The sequence below is a fragment of the Macrobrachium rosenbergii genome, chromosome 43 (genome assembly GCF_040412425.1).
Source record: "Macrobrachium rosenbergii isolate ZJJX-2024 chromosome 43, ASM4041242v1, whole genome shotgun sequence".
Classification (NCBI taxonomy): Eukaryota; Metazoa; Arthropoda; class Malacostraca; order Decapoda; family Palaemonidae; genus Macrobrachium; species Macrobrachium rosenbergii.
Window position 1 is genome coordinate 15,061,335 of NC_089783.1, and position 27,772 is coordinate 15,089,106.

Sequence of the window (27,772 nt, forward strand, 5' to 3'; positions counted from 1 at the left end):
ACACCGGAAGCAATTCAAAATGTGTGGAGAAATTCGGATGTGTGGGCGGACTTTAAAAAACGCGCCGGATGGAAACAATCGGACTCATTGGACAGTGCATGTGCGTAGGCTGTGCTCCAGCGGTTACGTCATCAACCGAAAGTACATACTCACGGAAGGGAGCTCCGGAAGTCGTCCGTCACTACTAAGGAAATTTTCAGGTAAAAAATTGGGGTTATTTTGATTAAATTCATTTTATATGTCAGTATTTATTTCTGAGTAGTGTTTCTGGTATTCAAATTAATGCTTTCAAATGCTCTAAGCAGATGTGCATGATGTTTGAGCTAACGGCGGTGGAAGGAAAGAAGTAGAGTGAACTGTTTAGTGGCGTAAAATTGAGGCTTTTAATAAAATTCAGTATAGGATATTTATCATTGCGGGTAGTGTTGCATAGGGTTTCAAAATAACAAGGGTGAAGAGCTCTTTTCAAAAATGTAGGTTACAATATTCTTTCGTATATTGGCAACTTATAAAATAATACCTGGAAGGGAAGGTAGGCAAGGCCTTGTTAGGTCAGGACACGGCATTCTAGGGAAGGTTGGGCTTGTTGTGGTTGGCAGAACCTGTGTCTGTCTTTCTCAACTATCCCTGGGGCTAAACACTGTCGAAAAGAGTGTGAAATTTAGTATTATTATATTCAGGCGAACCCTATTTATATGGAACAATCCCACAGGGCCCATTGACTTGAAATTCAGGCTTCGAAAGAATGCAGTACAGGTAAGATCATTTTAAAATTGACCAAAGTGATGAAAAATTTGCTGTCTTTTGTCTGTGTTTTTGCATTAATCCCCTAGGGCCTGGTGCTCAACAGGGTAGAAGCTCCTTGGGACACCGTGTTTAGTATCAGCTCCTTGGAGATGAATGTAAAAATATAGGCAAAATATGGCAAATTTCTCATTATCTCTGTCAGTTTTTCAACTTATCTCACCTGTGCTGCATTCTATACACTTTTTATATATTGTTTAGCATAAAATTTTTATTTAATAAACTATATTTTTCTTGGCTGTCACCTTTATATCTACCGGTTATTTTTATTTAGCGTATGAACCGATGCTTTTGAAAAAAAGGTTTTGGATTTTCCAAGTTTTGCCTGACTATACCAACTGTGATGTTAAATTCTTGTGTTGAAAACTATTACTGGTCATGTATTAAACATAAGTCTCAAAGGTTGTGTGGCATGTGTATTCTTTAACTTTGGCTGGCTGGTACTCATATATCAGTGGTACATTAGTGAGGTTATATTTTCAGCAATGAAAATTATTTTGTAAACTTGAAGATACAGGTACATATTACATGAATGATTAAGGGTTTTAATTGCTCTAAGTTTGTATCAGAAACTGTATTCATAAAATTTAAGTATTTTCTCCTTTTGGAGTTTTGTAACTGTCTTGAGGTGAATCTGATATCATTTGTCTTGTGTTAGGTAAGGTTGCGATACCTGCAGTGCAGTACCCTCCTGGTGCCGTCAGTGCACCTCACGCAGTGCACCGTAGGCATTACTTGAGATTCTTTGCAGCGTCCCTCCGGCCCCTAGATGCAACTACTATACACCTCCGATCGTCTTCTCTTTCTTCCATCTTACTTTCCACCGTCTCTTAACAATTGTTGCATATTGCAACTACTGGGTTTTCCTCCGGTTACACCTGTCAAACCTTTTTACTTTCAATTTTCCATTCAGGCTTGAATGATTTCACATAGATCTCAATATGGCCTTAGGCCTAAGTTTTATATTCCATTTTTATATTCCATGTTGGTGCATCAAAACACATCATAAGAAATATGTACTGTGACTGGCACTTGGTATCAAATTCTTTTAGAGATAAGAACTGCGGTCTTTCTGCTTCAACGTTTCCATTATTGCTAAGTAGTGATGACCAGTTGGGTGTGGTAATCTTCACACGCTAGATGTTTTCTTAGAACATTTCTAATTGCAATTTAAGTGACAAAGTCATTTAAACCTGTCGGACAAAATCTAGAGCTGTTTAAAATGTGGAGAACTTGTTTTCCATAGGATCACACAACAAGAGGTGAGAGTTGGTTGCAATTAAGACACTTGAGTGACTTAACCCGTCCGTGGATGATTACATGTAGGTGGATGCCAGCTCTCATCATAATAGGAGCAGGAACAATTAAGTCAGTCATTTTCAAGCTGATAAATTCCTGACTGGTTGAGTTTTAACTAGTGTGGATCAGGTGTGCAAAAGTTGATTAAGGAGTATATTTATTAAAGTAGTCACGATTATGTGGTGTAACCTTCACCGATTTGGCAAATCGTGACTGTTATAAAGTAATGGTTTGTAACTATGAAATTTGAAAGTGATTTAAATAATTTGAGTAAGGCTCTCCAGATTCTGTGTACTGTAAATTTCCATGGGGCTAACAGTACTAAGTCTTTGGAAGTATATGTAAATGCATTGTGCCTCGTAATCTTTTTACTTCTATATTTCAGGTTGGTCTGTAAGTTACACAAACTTGCAACTTGCTTGTGACAGCGGCACTGAAGATATTTTACGAGTCACTAGGGGCGACAGATAAGTTCACTGGATAGGCTGCTGATTGCCGACGTCTGTTGTCAAAATGAAGAAGAAATCGTCACTTCGTTGAAAAACCCAATGCAGAATAAGTGAACTTTTTCATTGGTTCTGTTGTATGAAGAACCATCTTGACTAATACACTGGGTTTCTAGAGCAGTTTTGGAAGTACAAGTCATTTATTTATGTTCTGGCTTGATATTCACTGAAAAGATTGTATGATTGTAAAACCAATTTGTTTATTATGTTCTAGTGCCTTAAGTGTGAATACAAAAGATTACTTTTACCAGTAAGATTAATGCCTGCTTTCTATAGAAGAAATTAATTGTTTTTATATAAGTGATTGCAAGTAATTACATGGCCTATAGTTTCTTGCACGGCAACCGTAGAAAAAATTAGTGACAATGCCTCGAAGTATAGTGCAGGAACTACAAGCAGACAACCTCAGCTTTGTTGTAAATTTCTGGTCAGGTGTAGGATTTCGTGTTGTATTATCCTGATTTCGAGTAACGCTGGCGACCTAAAGCTTTCAGGATTAGTATTTTGTTTTTGTTTTAAGATCTGATTTAAATTTATCACATTTGCTAAAGTAGCAAATTCGCAATCAAATTGGTTAACTACCATGGCGTGGTTTGCACGCTACCACCTTACCGGTCAAATGCCAATGAAACGTAAACATTGCGTTTGTTGCGAACCAGTATTTATGGTAATGAAATGGTTATTTGCAAATTAATTGATGTTTGACAGGATTTGAGTTATGTCTGTATGATGTTACCCAGTGTACTTTGAACAATGTTGGTAAGATCAACTTTCCTATGCGGGTAGCATAAAAACTTAAATATGTTCACTACTCGTTTACCGATAAAGCGTAACTAATGTGTGTTCTCAACCCGAACCAATTTTGGTATTGAAACACATATCGACAAGTCTCAAATAATGTTTGATAGTAATTGAGATATGTCTGTATGATGGCACTGGGTACTTCTAACTTTCATGGCTAAGACTCAAAACCCCCCTTCTCATGATGACAGATTTGAATCCTTTTCCATACTGTCTCTTAATTACGCTGTTATCTGAAAAGGACTCGTCATCTGAGACCAGGGTCCTGAAGACTTTTCCTTAGCACTGGCCGGAACAAGGAAGAAATGTCCAAGAATACGATCTCCTCTTGGCATCATGGAACTATCAGACAAGCTTATACTGTAGTTCGACTTCATGCACCAGTCCTAACACAGTGCATATAGGAGCACATAAATAGAGTCTAGGCTTTGTTTGGCATTCAAAAGACTTGTCTGTTCAAAGGATTTTTGAAGGCTGGCACTTTTGGCTTTGTCAGGTTGTTTTTAACGGACTCCAGCTAACGCCAGAATTTACCATACATTAAGACCGAAGGTTTATTAGTTATAAAAAATGCAAATTTATTTAAATTTGTCCTTATATTTGTATTTTATTTAATTTCCTCTCTGCTCTGGCAGATCTAATGTAAGTTTTGTTATTATATCAATTTTCCTCTAGTTTCCGAGCAGATTTTGTCATTCATGTTTTCATTGATTTCGTAGGTTTTGCTGTTACAGAGGCCTAGTTTATTTGTATTTTATTTGATTTCCTCTTTTCTGTGATAGATCTATAGTAAGTTTTGGCATTATTGTTATCAGTATTATCAAAAAATACATCCCAGAATGCCTGACTTGCTAACCTTACTCCCAGACACCAGTGAATTACAAAGTGTCAGAATGTCTTTTAAACTCACGAGAAGCAGCATCCATCAAAGAGCTTGAGAAATTTATCTGCAGTCTTGTAGTGTAGTCCAGGTTATATAAGACTTGTAGGCATGACCAAATAGAGCATCCTGTGCCCTGAACTCTCCTAGGGCTCATGAAGAATTCCTTCTTATTATTGTGATTATGATGGACCATTGACTGATGGTCTCTTGTTTGTCATTTTTTTGTAAGTTGTATTTTAACGGAGATCTGTCACGTTCACAACTGATCATGAATCCCCTTTTCCTGCTGTGAGCAACCATATTTGCAGCAAATGTTCCTCACTGTAGAACTTCTCAGTTCCAGAGTGACTTTATTTCTACCATTGGACTGTGGAGCAGCCTACCGGAGGATGTTGGCACAATTGGAACTTTCGAAGTTCAAGCAAAGATGCAATGCATTCCTGCCTTATTAGCACATTCTCCTTGCATTTCAATGCATTTTTTACCTGTCTGTTAATGTATTCATTTATTTATTCTTTCTTAGCCAGTAAGATCCCTTTACCTCCTCTTACAGAAAAAGCTGCTTCTAGTGAACACCATATATATACTGTGCTTTTGACTTGAATTTCAAGTCAGTGGCCTATTAGGCATTCATTATGAATAGGTTTGTCTTCTTAATAATGGTAATAATTTAAACAAGAGGTGAATTTGGAACAGAGCAGTGTTTTAAATTAGATGGCCAGGTAAAGTACAATTTTATATGTAAGGTTACTGTAGGCAAAACTTAAATTGTGAAGTTAAACATGAAACAGGTGACTCAAGATGTTGTTGAGAATATTCAATTTTATAACAATTTTAACAACTTGTTGTGTAAAGTTGAGAATAAGGTTAGTAAGTAATGATAGTTTTTCCTAATACAGATGATTTGTGAATGTTTTCGATGCCATTACTAAAACACTTGATTTTTACCAGATTTTGGAATTTGTACAAAGTCGGCTTACACTGAAAAATTATCATTTGAAAACTCTGGCTAGGAACGAGCTCATTCTGACATAAAGGCCAGCATCATTTAAAATCTGAGACGCATCGAATTTGCTCTAACACCACCCACCCACCTACCTTCCCATCACGTCTTCAGAATTTAATAGAATTATACATACATTTCTTGTTACTGCTTTCCAGCAAAGTATAATGACGATATCTTGTGTTGTGGGCTGTATTGTTTGTGTGAATTTATATGAGTGATGTGGGAGCCTGTAGTTTTTTCAGTTTTAAAGATGATTTTCAAAGGTACCTGTGTACCTGTGTGTGATCATTTTAGCTTAATAGGTACATGGAACATGTAAGTGTTTTTTTAATGTTGTACAGTGAATGTTTGACTCTGTGAGAGTATATGGTCTTTGATAGTACTTCAGTATTGATTGATAGGTTTATTCACTTGCTCATTATTCATTTTTCCTTCCCTTCTCAGTATCCGAGTCTTGAAACCTCAACTATTGTAGCCTGCACTTGGATAATGTCTAGGTTTTCTGATAGTAAGCAGTTTGTTAAGTAACAAATACCACCAACTGACACAGCATGCAATTGAATATTGTCTAGATTTCGCATTAAGTAGCAAGTTTGTTGGTAATAAAAGACCATGTATTACAGCCGCAATTGAATATTGTCTAGATTTTTGACAAGTAACAGAGTCCATTAGTAACAGAGTACCTTATGTTACAGCTGCAATTGAATATTATTGAATTTCTGTTCATTAACAGTAATTCTACATAGTTTAACTGTACTATACACTTGAAAGTCAGTTTTAAGAGATTGATATATGGCAGGCATATACAAAAATAAGCATACGTAAATAGCTAATAACTAATGTCAGAAGGGTATCAAGTTGAGATATTTATTTTTTATTTTTATTAATTTCTGAAACTTGAATGATGCTTCGTTCTATAATGTCATATTCAGATAGCCTTCAAAAAATGTTTCTTTGTACAGACCATATTTTCCCTTCTCCCGACCTATGAAAACAAATTCATAGGTTATAGGTTATGGTTCATAACCCTGTAACACCTCATGTCACGTAATAGTGAATGTTTATGGGACTCTTTTTATGTAAGAATATTGAGCAGGAGTCTATGAATGAAAGTGTACACATTCTTTAGATAGAAGCGTATTTATCAGAAATTGGAAATTAGTATTATCCATTAGTTGAACAGAAGTAGAGTGTGTCTTAAACAATGAAGATTGTGATGAACATGTTGTTTACATGTATGTTTATTGTCTAGTTGATTTGAATGGAAGAAACAGTGTAGTTGTATGTGGATTTTTGTAAAATTGATGTCATTTTTGAAAAATTTGTATAATTTTAAGTTTCAAACAATTTCGTAAGTCTTTATGCTTTCTAATGATTGTTTCAAGTAGTATGATAATTTTGAAATAATTGTATAGTTGTATCACGTAATGGTGAAATCATTTGTTAAATAATTTTCATAATTTTAAGTTATACAGATCACCAGCCCGAGCTTATTCGGTAACAGGTGCAAAAAATTATAATAATTTACATGATTTATGCCTAGGGTTACAGGAGTTTCCTGTGAACTATAAATCATATGCTTTATAAATAGGTTCACTCACGCACTTGGTGCACTGTAGGCATTACTGTAGGCTGTTTGAGGCATCCCCTTGAACCCTAGCTGCACCCACTTCTTTTAGTCTAACCACACTAACTCCGTCTCTTCAATTTCCCTAAGTGCTGATTGGCGGAAGAATTGCCAGTGCTTGGCCTTGCAGCAAAACTTCCAGAAATAATTCACTTTCAGTTCTTTTAAGACTTTTGGCGTTGCATTAACATAGGTCAGGGTTCGTTAAACGATGACTTGATATCCATGTAACATATAGATTATTATATTTAATATATACCGTTAGCAAAATGTAGTCGTTATTCTATTTGAGGTTTTATGTAAATCAATCAGTTCCTCTTGCTTAAGTTAGACATTGGCTGGATAAGCAACAGTAGTCATCGGTTATTATTATTATTGTATTATTATTATTATTATTATTGTATTATTATTGTGTGTGTGTGTGTGTGTAGATTCTTTATTTTAACTTTCAAAAAGACGTTATCTGGTTTATATGAGGCTCAGGTTAACTGTGAAAAGAAGCATGCGTATTAATTATTGTCAATCTTTTCTTTTGAAATATCATAATCTTAAATCATATTTTAGTGTTTTAACATATATCTTTGAAAGTGAAATGATTAAGGAGATTGAAAATATGCTGTGCTTGTATTACAAAATTTGAAGGAGTATATTTGAAGAATCACACAAGTGCAAAAACAGTCCAAAAGCACATTGCATTTAAGCTTGATATTGTGATATATGATATTAAGGCACTGTAAAACCATGGTTCTTTAGTTATTAATGAGTTTATTCATCATTTTTTCCACATTCTGATTGTGAAAAACAACCAAACAGATCTCATTTATTGATAGACTACCATTCCTGTGAGTTTTTCAAATTTAGAGTTCGGTTGACTTTTCTAGCATCAGATCAAGATTCCAGATTTTGTAACCACAATTTAGATTCCATTTCAGTAGAAAGCACAGTATAATTCATAATAAATATATTAATTATACTATATTTCCTGATAGCAGTTCATTGTAAACATTCAAAATGTATCAGTGTCACACCTTGCGCATTGAATTTCAAACTTTGCTTTGGCTATAGCATTTTCTATAATGCAATCACTCGTTTATTTTCAATTTAATATTACGGTATTTAGCCAGTTTGAATGTTACAATGTTAGCCAATTTAATATTTCAATGTTAGCTGGTTTAATGTTGCAACTTTAGAAGTTAGATAAAGGGGTAGATTGTCATTTGGTCTATTGAATAGAGGTTCTTGCATTACTTGTTCTTAAAAGATTTGTTCAGACAATAGATTATTTGCCCTGTAAAGCTCACTGGCATTCTATTAAACTTACTGTCGATTTTATATTATATTTATTTTGTAAATTAATTTTAACAGGCAGAACACATTCTAATTGTTTAAAGGATTATTTTTTGTTAAGTGCATCAGTAATTTACCAATTTTTAATTTATTTTGAAGGCTTTTGATTAAATTCTTAAAATCGCATGAAGGAGGATCTTCTAAGCTAACAAGACACATCTGTAGAAGAATGTCACTTTAAAATTTCAGTTTTTTATGTCGTTATTATAGAATATTTAGACAAACTGTTGACAAAATGTAGGTTTTGAAAGTGCTTCTGATAAATTAATTTAAAAATTATATTAAATTTGGAAGTAACAGAAGAGTTGGAGAAGTTGGATAGCCAAGTAAAATGTATTTTGTATCATCGTTAGTCCATTTTCCAATAAGGCTGTTTGGTTAGTTGTTAGCATTTCATGTTCGTAGGTAGATTTGTGGTTTTAAACAGCTCACTCTTAGAGCCTTTTCAAACTTGAAGAAGACAGTTTAGGTAATGGTGAAGTTCTCTACTCATTTTTGAAAGAAAAAAAATATTTAACATAAATATTACCAATATATGTGTTCTGCCTGTTAGTGCCATAGAGTTTAGTATAATGGCATATTGCAACAATGGCAAATCTTTGAATTAATTCAGAAAAAGTACTTGTAATGGATGTGTTCATGTGTAGGTGGGTATGGGTTGGCTGTTTCAGTAAATTTAAGGTTTTTCTTTTAATATGAATCAAGAAAAGTTTTCTGTTGTAGTTCAAAAAGTATACTACGTAGGCCTTCATAATTGGAAGTCAAACTAACCAAGTAGATAGCTTTTGCTTATAAACTGAATGAATCTGTTTCTTACAATTAAATGTAATTTGGACTTGCCCGCAACTTATAATACCAGTTAAAAGTTTGTAGAACATTATTACAATATTTCCAGCATATGAATTTGGTTACCGAAACTTCTGGCCTGCAATTCTTTAAGTTCTGTTTTATTTCTTGCATAGTAGGCAATATTTCATATTGAAAACTAGGTTTATCATAACTGATTTTCTGAAATGATAGATAGTTTGAAAGTCTTTACTGTCAATGAATTTGGCCATTACTGCACTATGTAGGTACATCTCTGAGGTGATTTATATGCATATATGGTTGTACATTTGAAAAGGTTTCCTGTATGTAATTTGGTTATTGTTAAAGAACTTTTGTAAGTCTTAAGTTAGCTTTGTCTGTCACCAGAAATTCTTTTGACATAAGACTGGACTTCACATATTTAATTCTTGAGCAAGAATTCTTTTGTAGTTACAATGGTCAGGAAGGTTTAGCATAGGACTTTACATTGATACAGTAATACAGTGAGTTAAGGTGTGTAACTGGTAGATACTTCTAGATATTTTATACATTTTTACTTGATTTTTATAGAAATTTATCATAAAATACAGAATACAGTACAGACTACTGTATTGATAAATTAGGTAAGGATTACGAAGGTATTTTTTTTAGTTATATATTATTACTTGATTTTTATGTAGAAATTTAGTGTTAGAAAATACAAAATACAATACAAACTGTATTAATAAATTAGGTAGGGATTATGAAATTATTGGTTAGGTATTTTATTTATTTTTACTTGTCAAATGAATTTAGTATAAATATTCACAAAAATAAAACCGTATTTATGTTTGGTAAACATTATGAAGGTTAGTCTGAAGAATGTGTATTTACATTCCAATCTCAGAGTAATTATTTTTTTAAATATCTCAGGTAGACAAATTTCTTAGGTTCAATAGGTCCAGTAAAGGTAATTGAACTACTTTAAATCAAGGTATATAGAAAAACATTTAATTCTTAATTTAAATCCTGGAGTTTGATCAAAGTGATACAACTTAGTTGAGGGCTTAATATATCAAAGCATTGATATATCAGTTTTTAAAAATTCGAAAGCAAAGGAGATGTGTTATCATTTGAAGACCTACGCCATGTGTCAGAAGGATGAATACATAGAAAATAGTGAAGATAATTCAAGAATCTTGCTACAGGGTTGAATGCAGTCCCATGCTTATGCCAAAAGGAAATTCATTGTAAAGCTGAAGCTGACATTGCTGTGTGTTTATTAATGATTGCAATGTTGAAGTTCCCTTCCAGACGTAGTTTAGTTGAACTGGAAATGTTTTAAAAATAAAGGCCTGTGCCCAACACCAAAGGGCTGGTCTTGTAAGACTTGCGCTGGTAATAATTGAGTCTCTTAACCATTGCCCTGTTCCCAGAATGCATGGTATATAGGAGCCAAAAAGCTGGTGATAATTGTGGTTTAGTGTCAGTTTTTGCTCTGAATGGAAATGTTAATTGTACATGACAGCTCTTTGGTTGCTGGAAGCATTTTGTCACCTGGAACCAGTCTTTGCTGGTTGGTTGATATTGACTGGAATAGAGTCTGTAAAAGCAGTTTTCATAAGACTGTAGAGATGGCTGCAGCTTAAGACTGTGATTTTTACATTTTTGTGTCCTGCTTGTAAAGTGTGTTGTTACTTAGATTGGTCTAGCATCCTCAAAGGTGTTTTGTCAAGGAACCAAAGATAATTTTGGACACAGGAGAACTTGATGTAAAACTTGAGTCACAGTTGTAACTTGGCAAGTTCTTAAAATTTTAAAGTTTTTCTTGGCTAATTTTGAGCAAAGCTGCCTTTTTGTATGATGACTGGTGAGCGAACAAATGGATTAAGATTTTTGAATCTTTTTCGTAATCTAAGACTATTTTGTATTGACATTTCTCAGTCTCTTTGAAGAACTTTGTGTCGCTAAATTGGTTCCATTACTTGCATCTGACAGTCATGTAGTAGTCCTGTACATGGAAAGTATTTTTAAAAACATAAGTAAAGAGACTTGATAACTGCCATGTAAGAGTAAAAGACTTCCTCTTTATATCAGATGTTTACAGAGGTTTAATTAGTTCTTGCTATGTAATCTGATTTCTATAGTGAATGCATAAACAAGATTGTGATGCTCATTTTTATGAAGCAGGAATAATATTCAGATAAGTTAAATAATGTGAATCTTCCACGCTTTGAGAATAAAGAATTTAGGATAAACTTGGTACATTCTGCTGCTAAGATGCATAACTCACTAAAGTATGGTTATTCAAATATACCTTGTCTGATAATTGTACCTGCATTTATAACTAAATGAATTGATTACAAGGAAATGTTTCTGCATTTTTTTGCCATAATATATTTATTCATTTGATCTGAAGTTGAAAAATTTTAATGTGTGCTCAATTAGACTTGAAGAATTTCATAGTACTGTATTGAATTGTGATGAGACTCGGGTAATTAACTTTTAAAATATTTACTCCATTTCATCTGTAGGAACATTGAAAAGCAAAAGTGTGTGAATGTTAATATCATTAATTTTTAAGGGCTTTTTTCAGTTTATAGCTGTACCATTGTCCCATTAGGAAGGAAGAGTTTTAGACACTTTCTTGTATACTCAGGCTACCAAAAAAACTTTAGAAGGGGACCCAGTATCACCTTACACATGTCAAGTTTTTGCACGTCTTGTTTCTCGTTGTGCGACTGTCAGAGTAGACAAGCAACTGGCTGCATCATTTCACCAAGAAGTGGTGCAACAACCTTTCGACTGATTAAATTGTCTGTGCATGTATTGTCACTTCCTGCTAATCCGTGTCAAAAGGTTTGAGCGAAATGGCCAGTATCTGAAATAGGTTCGTGTGGTTCCTGTACTGAAATCAAGTTAAAATTCACTGTCTGGAATAGAGGAAAATATTTTTGGATAGATATTATTGTCATGAATCTATGTATCGTTGTCACTGGTGTGTATTGATGTTTCTGAAGATGGGAGTCGAAATTTGTTAGTCAGTGATGTGCACAGGTGGACTTTTCAAAACCTGAGTTGTTGTTCTCTACAAAAAATGTTCACTGGAATGTCGGTCTCTGGGAAGTCCTGATTCTATCCAAGTGCTGTGGTCTCTGATTCGTAAGTCTTATTAATTTGTCTTCAGTATTCCATTTCCCTATATTGACAGATTGTAGCTAATGAGTGCCAGTGTTTGTAAGTGAAGCTCTCTTATTAGTTGAGCTAAGGTTGTATTTTCATGCAGACTTTGCTACTCTAGTTTAAAACTGACAGGTGTCCAGACTTTTAAAAGGAAGCCTGGTGCTCTTGGAAACTTTTACTCCCTGTTTGACCTGACAGACTGACAGACTCTTCAGTGTTCGGACACTCAAGTTGAAACTGAGTTGTTGCTTGGTTCTGTCAAAAAATAAAGCGTACTCTATGACCTGTGAGCAGGGTATTCCTAATCCGTCATGGAATGACAACTATTCATGATGTCTTCGTAAGAGAAGAAAACTTATTTAGTCTCTTTTGCTGTTGCAGGTTGGACTTTACAGTACAAGAGTTTATGAATTCCAATTGTTGAGACTTTCCTTATGAGTTCCAGCTGATTTTAGACATTCCTTATGAATTCCAACTGGTTTTAAGTCACATGAAGTTGGTAACAAGAGAGATATCATGAGAATTATATCGATGTTATCTTGAGGTTCTTAGAGCTGAATTTTATGAATCAGAAATAAAAGTATATTTTTTTCTCTAACATAGGCTGAATTGGGATTGATACGATAGCAATAAATTTTGGTCAAATTATCATCCAGGTTGGCCTATCAAGATATAATTAGTACCACAGATGTTCATGTTTAATTATTATAATTAGAGAGTAATTCAAAATAAACACTGAATCATATTACTGAACTTGTAAGGCTCAGCTGAAGAGTTGTGCATTAAAAGAGTTTGAAAATAAATATAAAGTTAGAGAGGTTTAGACTGCTAAGTGACTAGGGACCAGAGCCAGAAAAGTCTTTGAAAAAGGTAGTAGACTTAGATAGAAAGTCATGGAAGAAGATGGGAACTAAATCTATAAAAATCTACAAGGCAGGAGAGATTAAAAGAATTCAGTCTATGTCTTATCTCAGATCAAAAAACTAACATAAAGAATGGATAATTTTGGTTATCACAATCACAGAAATCTGTTAGAGTTTAAAGACCTGACCACAAGTCTTCATCAAAGAATTCTAAAGAGGATAATTATCTCATATTCCATCCATTTTACAAAAGGTATTAGTGTTCGGCACTTAACATATACAGTGCTTGAATATTTTTGAGGTGACAGGTTGCGTTAGGCATTCATTCTTCTTGTAACTTTTTAGAGCCTGTAGAACTTGAGAAATTTTAAGGCTATATCAGAACGTGTGACACTTTTTCCAAGAACTATCAGAACTTACGACATTTTCAGCAGAACAGAGATGTTTCAGAACCTATCAGAAACTTAAGACATTTTCAAGACTCTATCAAGCTTAAGACACTTTCCAAGAGTCTAACAGAACAGACATTTCTCACCAAGAAGTGAAATGAATTATCAGATTTTCATCCATTACAATATCTTACCAAGTATTTGACTCTAATCCAATGCTAAAGTTAAAAAAGCATTCATAGCCTTTGTTTTAGTTTAAAATCGTGTGACTTTGAGACCTTACAGGAATAGTGAGACAATCGGTAGTGTGTTATTATCGGTTGAAATCGAGGACGTTTTTAGACCATACAGGGTTACTGAGAAAATCAGTAATTGTCACAATATCGGTTGAAATCAGGGACATTTTGAGACCATACAGGAATACTGAGACAGTCAATAATTGTATCATTATCCTTTGAAATCGGGGACATATTGAGACCATACAGAGTTAACGAGATGCTTAATCAGTAATTATGTCGTACCAGCTTTCTTTACCAGTTTGACAAGTGTTATATGGTATAACTCAACTGAACTCTCATGATAGTCTTTTTGTCATGTATTATTTGGTCTCGTTGGTCTTCAGAATAGGGTGTGAGGTCAGGAAGCCTTTTTAAAGATTATATACTGAGGAGAATATTTATTCAGATTATCTCTGACTGCCATTTTTCCTATAAGTTCTTGTTCAGCAATTTCTGTATCCATTTCTTGCTGCTGTCAGTACAAGAAACTTTTTATTTAAAGGTGACATATTGGGTAGAATATTTACTCAGCTTATCTATGTCAGTTCTGCTGTTAGTGGTTCTCTGTGTCGCCTTGTAGAATCCATAGACCAATATATCTTGTTTCTGTCTCAAGGAATAACAATTTCACAGCTTTTCACAATTCACAACACTGTCTTCGCAGAGGACACTTTCACCTCCTACAAAGGATGTGAGGATATCTTGCCTCTGTGATGGAATCTATTTCCATTCCTGTGAATTCAAGTTATCTCTTTGAAGTCGTCTTTAGTCTGTTGTAAAATTTATTTTAATTATGTAAGGTTTACCATTTATACTATTACTGTATATATCTTGAATCCATTCTGAATTCTCCCTCCATTTTGAAGGATTTATTCAGTACTTTACATATATTTGCCCTGAATTGACCCACTAATCTGAAATTATTTATCCTTGCTGTGGTCCTGTAATTCTGTTCAAATTTCTTTCTCTCGTCTAAAGTTTATCATGCATTTACGGTACTACTAAATCCTGTCTAGATTCTGCCTTGGCATGAAGGATTCAACATTGCTTTCTAGGAGACTTTCTTTGTATTTATGAATTGAAAATCCTGTCGATTACCTTCTTGGCATGAAGGATTCAACATTGCTAGGTACCTTTATTTTTGTATTTATGGTCAGAAAATCCTGTCTAGATTTACCTTCTTGGCATGAAGGATTCAACATTGCTTTCTAGGTATCTTTATTTTGTATTTGGTCAAAATCTCTCTGAATTTACCTTCTTGGCATGAAGGATTCAACGACACTTTCTAGGAGACTTTATTTTGTATTTATGGTCGAAAATCCTGTCTAGATTTACCTTCTTGGCATGAAGGATTCAACATTGCTTTCTAGGTACCTTTATTTTGTATTTATGGTCGAAAATCCTGTCTAGATTTACCTTCTTGGCATGAAGGATTCAACATTGCTTTCTAGGTATCTTTATTTTGTATTTATGGTCGAAAATCCTGTCTAGATTTACCTTCTTGGCATGAAGGATTCAACATTGCTTTCTAGGAGACTTTATTTTGTATTTTATGGTCGAAATCCTGTATAAGTTGCCTTCTTGGCATGAAAAGTTCAACATTGCTTTCTAAGTACCTTTATTTTGTATTTATGGTCGAAAATCCTGTCTAGATTTACCTTCTTGGCATGAAGGATTCAACATTGCTTTCTAGGTATCTTTATTTTGTATTTATGGTCGAAAATCCTGTCTAGATTTACCTTCTTGGCATGAAGGATTCAACATTGCTTTCTAGAGTGCCTTTATTTATGTTATGGTTAGAAAATCCTGTCTAGATTGCTTCTTGGCATGGAAGAAGTTCAGCTTATTTACTTTCAGGTATCTTGTTGTATTTATGGTCGAAAATCCTGTCTAGATTTACCTTCTTGGCATGATTAATATTGCTTTCTAGGTACCTTTATTTTGTGTTATGGTCGAAAATCCTGTCTGATTTACCTTCTTGGCATGAAGGATTCAACATTACTTTCTAGGTATCTTTATTTTGTATTTATGGTCAAAATCCTGTCTAGATTACCTTCTTGGCATGAGAAGGATTCAACATTGCTTTCTAGGAGACTTATTTTGTATTTATGGTCGAAAATCCTGTCTAGATTTACCTTCTTGGCATGAAGAGTTCAACATTAACTTTCTAGGTACCTTTATTTGTATTTATGGTCGAGAAAATCCTGTCTGGATTTACCTTCTTGGCATGAAGAGGATTCAACATTGCTTTCTAGGTATCTTTATTTTTGTATTTATGGTCGAAAATCCTGTGCGATTTACCTTCACTTGGCATGAAGGATTCAACATTGCTTTCTAGGTACCTTTATTTTGTATTTATAATTTGAAATCCTGTCTAGATTTACCTTCTTGGCATGGATTCAACATTGCTTTCTAGGTACCTTTATTTTGTATTTATGGTCGAAAATCCTGTCTGATTTACCTTCCCTGGTATGAGGATTGTTCTCAAAGGATTTATTAGATACTTCATTATGGATTTCATCCTGTCTTGTATAAACAATCTGGAAGTCCCTTCATTATTAAATCCAGTTTAAAAGTGGCCAAAGTCTGCCTGAAATCGTTAATCGTCTTCTAACTCCTTTGTAAATCGTTATGAATTTCATGCTGTATTGTGTAAACAGTCTGGGGAGTTTCATGCTTTATTAAATCCAGTTTGCAAGTGGTCAAAATCTAGCTAAAATAAGCTTCCACTTTTACTTTTTTATGGGCATCATTCCTCCAAAATCTGGTGAGACATGCCCCACTTTGTGTTAATTTGACATACCCCACTTTGTGTTAATTTCCCCAATTTCTTGGGAACCTCTCAGTAAATCTCTTTATCCTCACTGATTCTGGTAGCATCCATTTTTATTCAGTGGGAGGTGGGAAGTTCAAGCCATTTCTGCTGTGTTTCTTATGGATGTTGCTCTATCATCAGCTGTAGAATTAAACTTCATAGGTCTAGATGCTGAGTGCAAGTTGTGATTCAGGTGTCAGCTGATAAGCTAGGTCTATTGTTATAGCTTCTTACAGGAAATTCTGTTTCCTGTTTTTCAGAGATGATGTAAGTTTTCCTGATGTTTAAAGAGGTTGTTTTGTGGTCTACTGTAAATAAAGTGAACTTACTTGCAATGCAGAGTTGATAAGGTGTTACTCTTGTTCACGAGTCATTCAGTCATAATTATTGGTTTGTTTTTGGTCAATTTTCCTTCCAGTTTGGTTGTAATCTCTCTCTCTCTCTCTCTCTCTATCTCTCTCTCTCTCTCTCTCTCTCTCTCTCTCTCTCTCTCTCTCCTCTCTCTCTCTCTCTCGTGTTTCTGTTTCATATTCTTTTTACAATAAGGAAAGCGTTTATTACAAAACTTCTAAAGTTCTCCAGAGGAAGATCATGCTTTGAATAGGCTGTCATAAAATTTTTATGTACACAGCATTTCCTCTCTGTAATTTCCAAGTTGTTTGTTTAAGTGTCATTTATTGTAAGTTTTCTGCATTGGTGTTTTGATCTTGCCATTTGGTGGATAAATGTGTATCCTGTCATTTTGTGGTTGGTTCGTGAATGAACTTGGTTTCAGTAGTAAATTTTGGTTTATGAAAGACTGAACTTTGGTTAGTACTAATTATTAACAGCACTGACTCTGTGTCTTGAACAGTATATATTTACTCTGACTTTTTTCCAATCCTCTTTGGTGTCAAATTCTTGATGGAATAGAAAAATGTCTTTTTAGTGAAGGTTACCAAAGCGTTTTTATAATTCGTAACACTCTAGTGCATTTTGTTGGTGAGAAGGATTATTCAGCGGTGAATTCAGCCAAGCTTTTATGAGTTAGGAATGAACAAAATTCATGTGCATAATGAGACAGTGATGTATATGACAGAAATAATGCTGTATTTATATACATTTAGTCAGGAACGGTACAAGAAATCGGAAGAGTAATTATTATCCTGGCGTAGTACTGAAGAGAGCCAGTAATGAAAGAAAGAATTATAGTTGGAGAAAGAGTTTTGCACAATCACATGTCAACTTCAGTCTTGGATCTTCATTACAGTGACCCCTGAAATATCGTCCTAGTTCTGGGATGGTGTAATTCTCCTATTTCTGTCCTTCAAAAACTTGTTCCTTGATGGGTTTGTTTCAAATTTTGTGGAGCTCATTCATAAGTCTGGAAGCTTACAGAGAATGTTTTTATCTGTGGGGAGAGAGATGAAGATTTACAGGCCTGTGTGTGCAAAAGCCATGTGCAACAGTAAGGATTTACTTGCATTAATAGAATCCATATTTGCTGATGAATGTGGTCTTATGAAGTCATCTTTCTTGGAATATACTGGTGTGTCAGAGTAGCTATGATAAAAATATATGTCTGAAGGTTTAAAATTAAATTATGTATATTATGTATAACCAGAGACTAGAAATGGCCATTTGCACAAAGAAAAACGATGAAAAAGGACAAATTTTTAATGTTTTCAAGCCTTTTGATTCACAGAACACGCAGGAAACAACTTTACAATGCACAGACGTTTTAGCTCAATGCAAGGGTCAGGTTGGCGTCACACAAGGAGAGGTATTTGAATGGTACTTCTGGTATCTAAGGTGAACTTGATACCATTCGTATATCCTTCAGAAACCTATACCTTGGTCGGCCTGCTTCCTGTGCTAATTCGTCAATGTAGGGGAATGTGACAGCAGTCCGATCGGACACCCATTGGCTGGGATGAAGCTTTATGGTGTCAGGGTAGTACCTTGCATTGATGTCATCCCCCTTTCAAGTATTTTGCTCAACGTTGGGCTTGGCGTGAATTTTGAAACTCTTGAAGTGTCAAATTTTGGTCTTAACTGCTTTCTAGAGCTTTTTAGTAACACCTGGTATAACAAATGTGCTTGAAATGAGGACTCCTGCTACAATGGTGACACAGGGATGTGTTCAAATAAACTGTAAAGTGTCTGATTATTAATCATATTTCATTCACAATTAAAATACTTTTTAATGGAAACTTTTATATCCTTGTGTCATTTTGTAAATTTCCTTAAATAAATTACCACATTCAACAAGCGTCTGCTTCAAATGAGTGGTTGTAATTGGTTGTAACTAGACCTAAAAGATATTTCACAGCCTTCTAAGATAACGTAAGATAGGCCCATGATGATTTTAAAAACTTTTACATTAGAAAATAGGTGAAGATATTCACGAAAAGTATCGCAACTAGGTATAGTCTTAGTATTGTAATAAAGTGACTTTCAAATGTTTCTGTGGATAATGATATTAAATGAGTCGAAGGTTTCTTACTGCATAAATCACAAGAGTTCAATACAGTATTACCTCGCATTCATGTGTGATTGAGCACACATAAAAGTGATTCATATTCAGGTCAAATTAAAGAGATATATATGCCAAAGCTCAGAAGTAACCATATAATCAAAACATTTAATCATAAACACAGGGAAATGTTTGCTGGATACCGGAGGCTGTATTTGAAATATGCCTACGTTCTTTGGTGAATTTTGCATCGCTGTAGTTTGAACGTTATTCTGCTTATCCAAATCGTCACTCTCAAAGAAGTGTAAAAGACCTATGGCTAATTCTAAAGCTTTCTAAATATTCTGTCTTCATAAACGGGACTTGCAGTTTGGGCCTGTGCATAAAACATTATAGAAGTTGGGTTATATAACAAGACTAGATTGACCTTTAGCATTCTGTAAAAACATCTTATAAGAAAACCTTTTTTGGTTTATGGTATTTCGCAAGGACTTTATTTTAGTCTTGTTCTAAACATGCTTTTCATGTAAGTAGACCTATTTTTAGACGTCATAATGTGAAGTAGGAAGCATTTTGACTGTTCTTCAAAGGGATTACGAAACTAAACAGCCAAAAATGGTCTTAGGTCACTGGTGCAAAGGTTCAAAGTCTCTATTCCATTTTGTTACTTGAGTGGTCTTACAAGGCAGGTTGCTCCTAAGTTGATTGGCCGAACTTAGGAAAGAAAAAGAAGTAGCCTCTGGTCAAAAGAGTTAAGTGTGACGCCGTTTTCTCGAGTCCTTCAGTGTCGAAGATTATTTCTGGTTCTGTGGTTTGAACACCTTTACAATTCCAGCTCAGTAATGGCTTCACCGTAAAAACAAAATGTAAGTGACACTGTCTCGAGTAATAAATCTCTACAGCTTCATAAGACTTTTCAATAGACCTATATCAGGCAAAAGTTAAACCAACTGGAAGTTTCAGGTGACAAAGCTTCAATGACTAAACAGTTGTCAAAGTACTCATATTAAAACTTTCCATGAGGAGAAACGAACACTTTAACCCATAACATTTCCCTGGGACTTTTGGGACTTCTCCCTTAGGTCCTCTGGTCTGCAAGGGCTGAATGAAAGAGACTCATTTTGCCAGCATAATGAGTTTTATGAGGCCAGCCCCTATTTTGGGGACACTAATGTATTAGTAAAAAAATTAAAATAAAATTTTTTTGTATTTTATGTGTGTTTTAACTGTATGAGAAATAAAAGAATGTTTGAAGTTCTGTTTTTTACTGGTTTTCCTCCTGAATATACATTTTCATTTCATAAAATACATGTGTGAAAATTCATCAATCTGCAGGATTACTGCATACATATATAATTACAGCATAGGAAATACTCTACATAACAGTTGCAAGCTGAAAAACATTCATACAGAAAATGTCCTTTAACTATTACAATTTATGATGCTGTAAGCTAATTGTCAAACTGCAATTTAGATACTGAAACCAAATTTGAGGATTACAGTATAGCACAGTTCCAAGACACCTTCTCTCTTCATTGTATTGAACTAACTAATCCACAAAATGGCCAAAGTCTTGAATCGTAGTATTATACTATAATCCAGAAACTTTAGTTTTACATTATGAATTACGTCTTAGTTACAAAAGTACTCGATTGTGAAAACCTAATTTTCAGTAACATATGACAACTAATGTTTTTTTTTTTAACCTGGGCACTTCCAAATGAGTCAAATACCTATGCTGACTTGAATATTAAAAGCATATGTCTAATTATATAGAAAAATTGCAAAATTGCTGAAGTATTGAAAATTTTTGACAAAATTGCAAAATTACTTTGCAACTGAAAAATTTGACAATTTTATTATTAAAACTGCAAACCTTAGAAACTGAAAAATTTGACAATTTTAATATCAAAATATTGCTGAATTACTTTGAAACTGAAAAATGACAATTTTTATACAAAAAGTTACCAAAAATTAGCAGCAGCTGGAAAATTTTACAATTTTGAGTTCATGCAAAATTACTTGGAAACTGAACAATTTGAAAATTTTGATGCAACAAAAAGAAAACTGTAAATTACTTCGAATAATTAACTATATAAACTCAGAAAAGTGACAGCTTAAAAATATCTGAGCAAAATTGCTAGATCTAAAAAATCCAGCAAAATTACCAGTCTAATTAACAACACCATTTGCCTTAATTTTTAGGTCAAAAACAAGAACCTTTAGTCTCCTCTATTGCAAGTTCATAAGCCTTAGGCTTCACTGAAACTGTCAATGTTTGAGAAGAGAGATTGCTCATATGAACTAAAAAATGGTGCAAATTTCAAGAGGTTTTAACCAATACTATCTCTACTAGCTTCTTAAGAAGGTTTGATGTAGATTAAGTTCTCTATGGGGATATTTGTTCCCCAATTGTCTACTACTACTAACAAAGCACTTTTCCTTGGTTTTCTTAAATGGTTCTACTACAGTATGAACTGATCACTACTCACACATGCAAGCCTCTGAATCTGAATTCTAAAAATTGAACAACTGAATTATAGCAACAAATGAACTCTTAGATTCTGTGCAGTCGAAAGAACGCTAAATTTAAAACCTGTCAACAAAAATGAACTTGTGACAGAAAGTGGATAGTTAAATTTATATTACTTGACAAACTTTAATGAAGTTATGTTTTGATGGCAGGGAAAATGGATATTTGAAGTCACATCACTTTCACCATTTCAGAATATCCAACAGTAATGACCTATTTGACAAGGAATTGGTTTAGCAATTTTTTTTTTTTTTGAAGCCTTTTCTTTGTACATTTCTGCCTGACGACAGAATTTTCATTTAGACTGAATTTGCCACAAACTTCAAGACTTGAGTGTGTGTGTTTCAGTCCAATTTTCTAATACTGATCTTAAGTTGTGGCTTTCATTTACATCAATATACTTTTGTAAATACTGTGAGATAGATTCTACATAAAAATGATATTCGAGATTACAAACTTAATTCCTTCTCCAACTGATTCAAAACCAAATAAGGGTTATTTGTGCATGTTTTGGCTTTTCACAGATTCTTCACAAAACAAGGAAACTATCGAGTGCAGTTTATCTTTTATCAAACATTTCTTTATTACAAAAAACCTGAGCACCAAACACCAATTCTAGAGGGTTTGAATACGTATGTTTTTTCCCGCAATTTTCAATTTTCCGCCACAAGTTCAGTTTGAAGTTTTGTAGGTTTGTGGGTTTTAAGGGATTCAGACAGGGGGCACCCAATGGCCTGACCACAGCCAAACTGAAGGAAACAAGACAACAAGGTGGACCAGAACACAAAGAATATAACACACCTCTTGCCTATTTTTTGCGCAAACTTACATTTCAGGGCACTCCAGATTAACCCAAGAGTTTTTTAATCAATGAAGCAAATTTCTTCGGCTTTGTTCTTTATCAAAGACTATATTTGAAGATTTCACTTCAGTGAAAGAGAAGTTCAAAAGTTTTGTTTGAAGTAAAAGAATGCAGTAAAAAGGATGAGTCTCACTCTTCAATGAAGTAAGAAGGATAAGTCTTACTCTTCAACCAAGTAAAAAAAGATGAGTCTTACTCTTCAATGAAGTACAAAAAGAGTAGGTCTTGCTCCTCAATGAAGTAAAAAGAGAGTGCATCTTACTCTTCAGTGACATAAAAAAAGATATAGTTTTACTCTTCAATGAAAGGAAAAGATAAAATCAAGTCTTGTTCCTCAATGAGCTAAAAATTTGGGGCAAAGCAGAGTAGAAAAATCTATGACACCTAGTTAGGAAGACAAAATGGACTGGCCAAAGAGCAAACACCTGAAAGCAACACACCTTAGGGCCCAGGGGCCTGCTGCAAAGACCCTTATGTTCTGTCGTCTAAGGTCTGCGTAAGGCAAACTGCAAATGATATCCACTAAACAGTACAGTTCCCCTTTTTTGGACGGCCTAAGAGTCAAACAAGGGGAAAGTATACGATGACAAATACAGAACCTTATGAAAGAGGGAACAAATTGTCAACAAACCAAAACTGGTGGCCTGGGAAGACTTGTATCTTCACGGCAACTTTTTGACCAAGTTTCAACTGTGACAACTTTGTAAGTCTTCATGTAGAAACGTCAAGGAAAAAATAGGGTTTATACTACCTTACATATATATACATATGCACCTTATGACCAAAGATATAAGAAAAAGATGGAAAACTGTCATTCAATGACTTAGTACCTTGGTCAATATGTATTTATTATAAAACAGCATAGAGACTGATATTTTAATACAATACGAGTAAAACCCACAAGAAGCAAGAGTCATTTGTGGATAAAAGGCGATTACTATAATGTACAGCACATGCAAACTGTTTGTGGTGGTCTAAATGAAAATGAAAGTAAAATATACATAAATTAAGTAACTTTACAACAAAAAAAAAATGAACAGACTTCAAAAAGGGATTCCAAAAACATCAACAAAAAATACCATGAGAATTATTTTCAACATTAGTTTAACCAGACCACATGACTTTAGAGAAAAATTTGAAGGAAAACAGAAAATAAAAAACCAAAGTAAACGGATTATTCAAAATCAAAGAACAACAAACTGTTCGCCATTACTCATTTGTGGAGCAAGGCAAAACCCACAAAATAAGAGGATCAATTATTTTACAGCATCTTAACTGAGTATGCTCTGTGATTACAGAATAATTATCAATGTAAAATGCTCTGTAATTACAGGGAATTATATCAGATGCCTCAAATAGAGCAAAGCTCTCCTCTCTCTTTCTAACTTATCACAAAGGGAACGAAAATAAACAGCTGGAATATTTTGCCTCAATAAGAATACTACCACCACTGCACCAATTTTAACCAAATATTAAATGAAAATATGATTGCCCTTATCAGTACACTTGCATCTCACCATGTCAGGTAGCTGAAGATGCAGACTACAGTAGTCTCTTTCAAAGATGACTGACTTCTCAGTCAGCACCATTTCATTTGGGGACGTAAAAAAAAAAAAAAAAAAAATAGATGAAGGTTTGTCTATAAAAAAAAAAAGTGTGTTTGGTGTGAAGATGCTCGAATTGAGATGCCAACTGTGTGTTGCCAGTCTTACACTATACCAAGTAATATCAAAACAGTTCCAGGTCCAGTGTTATCGTAAAAAAAATGAAAAAACAAAATTGCCATGGTGATGTCAAAATAGTTTCAGGTCCAATCTGTCAAGAGATTCCAGTGTATTGTACAAAAAACTGGGACATAAATAGTATGTCATGTCAAACAGTTCTCGGTCCAGCCTGTAAGTTAGTGTTACTGTACGAAAAACTGAGAAAAATATACCAGGTGATGTTAAAACAGTTTCAGGTCCAGTCTGTCAGAAGTTCAAGTGTTATTGTACAAAAAACTGGGACAAATACTATACCATGTAATGCCAAAATAGTATCAGGTCTAATCTGTCGAGTTCAAGTGTTATTGTACAAAAAACTGGGACAAATATATCAGGTAAGGTCAAAACAGTTTTAGGTCCAGTCTATCATAAGTTCAAGAGTTACTGTACAAAAAACTGGGACAAATATACCATGTCATATCAAAAGTTTCAGATCCAGTCTGTCAGAAGTTCAAGTGCTGTTGTACCAAAAACTGGAACAAATACTATACCAGGTGTTATCACACAAAAAACTTTGACAAACATGCCATGTGATGTCAAAACAGTTTCAAGTCCAGCCTGTCAGAAAAGTGTTACCTTACAAAAGTTGCAAAAAAAAAAAAACAAAAACAAATGACATCCTTGGTTACACACAAACATTGGCTTCTTATCTCCCTCAAATATTATTTATTCACAACAGCTCAATGCACAGATAATATTAAACGACACTTCTATACACCACATTAATATTTATTCATTTAATATAAATCTCACACTATTGAATTTGTTTCTAAATGCTGACTTTATCACTTGGGTGCTTAGCCAAGACACACACAAACTACCCTTTAGTGAGGTTTATGAAACAACATAGGTACTTATTGAGAAAAATGTCAAAATATCAAGTTTTACATAAGCTTCCAAAGATTTTACCAGTTCCTTTTAACTATTCAAAACGGTTAAAAGATGCATGTTTTCTATGAACATCTGTTTCAGATTCAAAGGGAATTCTGTCAAATTTGAAAATATTACAAAGATGCAAAACCTAGATGCTATTAAGAAATCAATTCCAAATTAAATGATATAATTCGATAGCTGAAACAAACTATGTTTCAAGGTTACATGGAGTATACAGACAAGAAACTGTATTCCAAGCCCATACTTTAAAAGAAGCTAGTTTATCAAACTATAAAGCTTACTTACATGATGATGTATACGGATACTTAAGAGTCTGGTTTTCTGATAAGTAACAAGGTTCGTTAAGTAACGAAGATTATATTTAAGCCTGCACTTGAATATTTTCTAGATATCTAACAGCTAAAAGCAATTCCATGCAGTTTGTAATCTAAACTAATATACAAATCAAGATATATAAATAAGCGTATCACGTCTAAAATGGTGGCAGAGCAAAATGCAATCACAGATTAACCCACCATATATCCTACAAGAATTGAACAATGACACTCGTTACTGGATTCGAGTAAAAATTATCCTTGAACATACCAGACTACCAATATAATAGAGCTGAAACTGAGCCGAAGAGAATCACAGTACCTAAAACTGTGTAATCTGAAACATCATAGCTGCACGAAACTTGTCCCAAGTTTTTCAAGTTTAACAGTGAAAGGAGATAAGATTATAATCCACATGTGCCTAAGTACATCTCTCTCCAACATTTCGGTTAATGGGACCATTATTTCTACTTCATCTCTACCACCAACAATTGTCAATATTTTTGAAGACTTAAAGAATATATTCCAGCACATTAGAAAAATGTGATCCATAAAAATGTAGTTGCAACTTGCAGCTCAAACTACTTTCTTGACAGTTTCTTGTTAATTCCAAGTATGAGAGTGGTGTCCGACTTGTCTGGTTCATGCTCACAGGTTGTGGGCGGTTTCCTGAAAAGACGAGGAAGAAATTAATGACATATTAAACTCAAGGGGTATTAACCCGAGAACTTCTACAAGCCTCTTGGACTGCTGTGAGTCTCTTGAGAGCGCCATTTTCTATCTCTTCTCACAAATTCCCTCATGACGTTACTTGTATTATTTTTTTATGACAAAACTATTTGTCTGGTAGAGGTCTTAATGCTCAGAACCTTATTTTACCTATATATATATATATATATTATATATATATATATATATATATATATATATATATATATATATATATATATGTATAATATAAAAATTTCCCCATATACCCAACTAAACTTTTTTGCAAAGGAAAATAGTGAAATGTAGTTCTTTTCAGTCAAAACTTGTTTTGTATTAACATAGAAACATGCACAATAAAAAACATATATAACAGCATACATACAAACTCATATACACAATATCACAACATAATATAATGCTGTTCAGTTAGGGAAATACAAGAGGTGGCAACTCCCAAAACCCATGGCAGCACGCGGTTGCTTAGTGTAAATTATGGCAACACTCCCATAGTGTTTTTCTTTTGAGTATCTTATGAGTGGTTATTTAAAATAACGGGTATTAAACATAGCAAGCAGTATGAGTTACCATGATAAGTGTTTATTTTGTACTGGTAATGTCTAAACCTCTATTTTGATAACAAAGAAAGCGAATTAGGTGTTGTTTTCTGTGTTCTTGTTTGTTTGTCACTTTTTGTCGCCATGACTGGAAGTCCTAACAACCCTCTTCTGGCAAGCACTGTGAGTGACACCACCAAGACAAAAAGGAAAATCTGCTTCCCAGAAGAGAAAAATATAATATCACAAAGGAAAATCAAAGCACAACAACAGAAGGACGTTGGAAGCAAGAGGGGTGTAAAGATGAAGTGTTAATGGAAAATATGTACCTCAGGAAAAGAAGCAATACCAAAGTACTGCTTCCTCCATCCACTAACACCATCAAGGCACACGTGATGCAATACCAAGTGCATCAACGCCTCCCAAATTCACTGCTCAAAACCGTCATTTACGGAATCTGACACCAAGCAAAGTCTTACCTATGTTATTTAACGAAGACAAAACAGACGAAGGCACAGATGATGTCAACTGTGGTGATAGTGGTGGTGGTGAGATAGGGACCTCTGACGAAAGCAAAGATGATTTTGAAGCATTATTTCATTCAGATGGAGGGCACATTGAAGAATCTGAAAAGGAGGATAGCGAAAATGAAATAGGTAACGTACGTGAAATACGAGAAGGAAATATTCAGTCTCATATTTGGTCGGATGTCAATAGCTTTATCCCTGACATTCATCCCTTTGTTAGTAATTGTGCATTAACTTACCATGCTAGAAGGGTCACCAAAAAGGACTACGCCTTTTCTGCCTCCTTACTACATAGCAGCTCATATCAAAACACTTTTATACTTTCAGTTGTAGCATTTAATGGTTGGACTCAGTCATGAGGGTCACACCATGCCTCCTATCTATTCTAAGCACAAAGGCTTGCACAAGGAAAATTTCATCCAAACCAACAGCTTTCATTTGTATGTTGGGGATGAACGAATGAACCACGGAATTTATGATATACAATAAATTAAGCACCTACTGCCAACCCAAAATGTTTATTCATTTAAATAAGACTAAAATCTGGTACATATCTCCCTAAAGAATACTGG

General features: G+C 34.2%; 3 long non-coding RNA genes across 17 annotated transcripts in view; 1 reads left to right on the forward strand and 2 right to left on the reverse strand.

The window, feature by feature from the left end:
* Positions 1-5,802, forward strand: LOC136828598 (uncharacterized). The gene is made up of 2 exons (XR_010850119.1): positions 1-200; positions 5,245-5,802. It is a non-coding gene; the product is annotated as an uncharacterized lncRNA (long non-coding RNA).
* Positions 5,803-15,164: 9,362 nt separating this feature from the next.
* Positions 15,165-16,260, reverse strand: LOC136828497 (uncharacterized). Of its 2 annotated transcripts, none has more exons than XR_010850070.1 (3): positions 16,234-16,260; positions 15,389-15,511; positions 15,165-15,308 (listed from the first exon to the last, which is right to left on the reverse strand). It is a non-coding gene; the product is annotated as an uncharacterized lncRNA (long non-coding RNA). The 2 variants fall into 2 exon arrangements; XR_010850069.1 differs by lacking the exon at positions 16,234-16,260 and adding an exon at positions 15,747-15,810.
* A 9,164-nt stretch (positions 16,261-25,424) lies between these two features.
* LOC136828599 (uncharacterized) overlaps positions 25,425-27,772 on the reverse strand; it is a 73,809-nt gene continuing 71,461 nt past the window's right edge. For all 14 annotated transcript variants that reach the window (XR_010850126.1, XR_010850122.1, XR_010850125.1 and 11 more), the window contains 2 exons: positions 27,153-27,299; positions 25,425-26,077 (listed from right to left, as the gene is read on the reverse strand). This is a non-coding gene — a long non-coding RNA (uncharacterized lncRNA). The remainder of the gene's footprint in view (positions 26,078-27,152; positions 27,300-27,772) is intronic.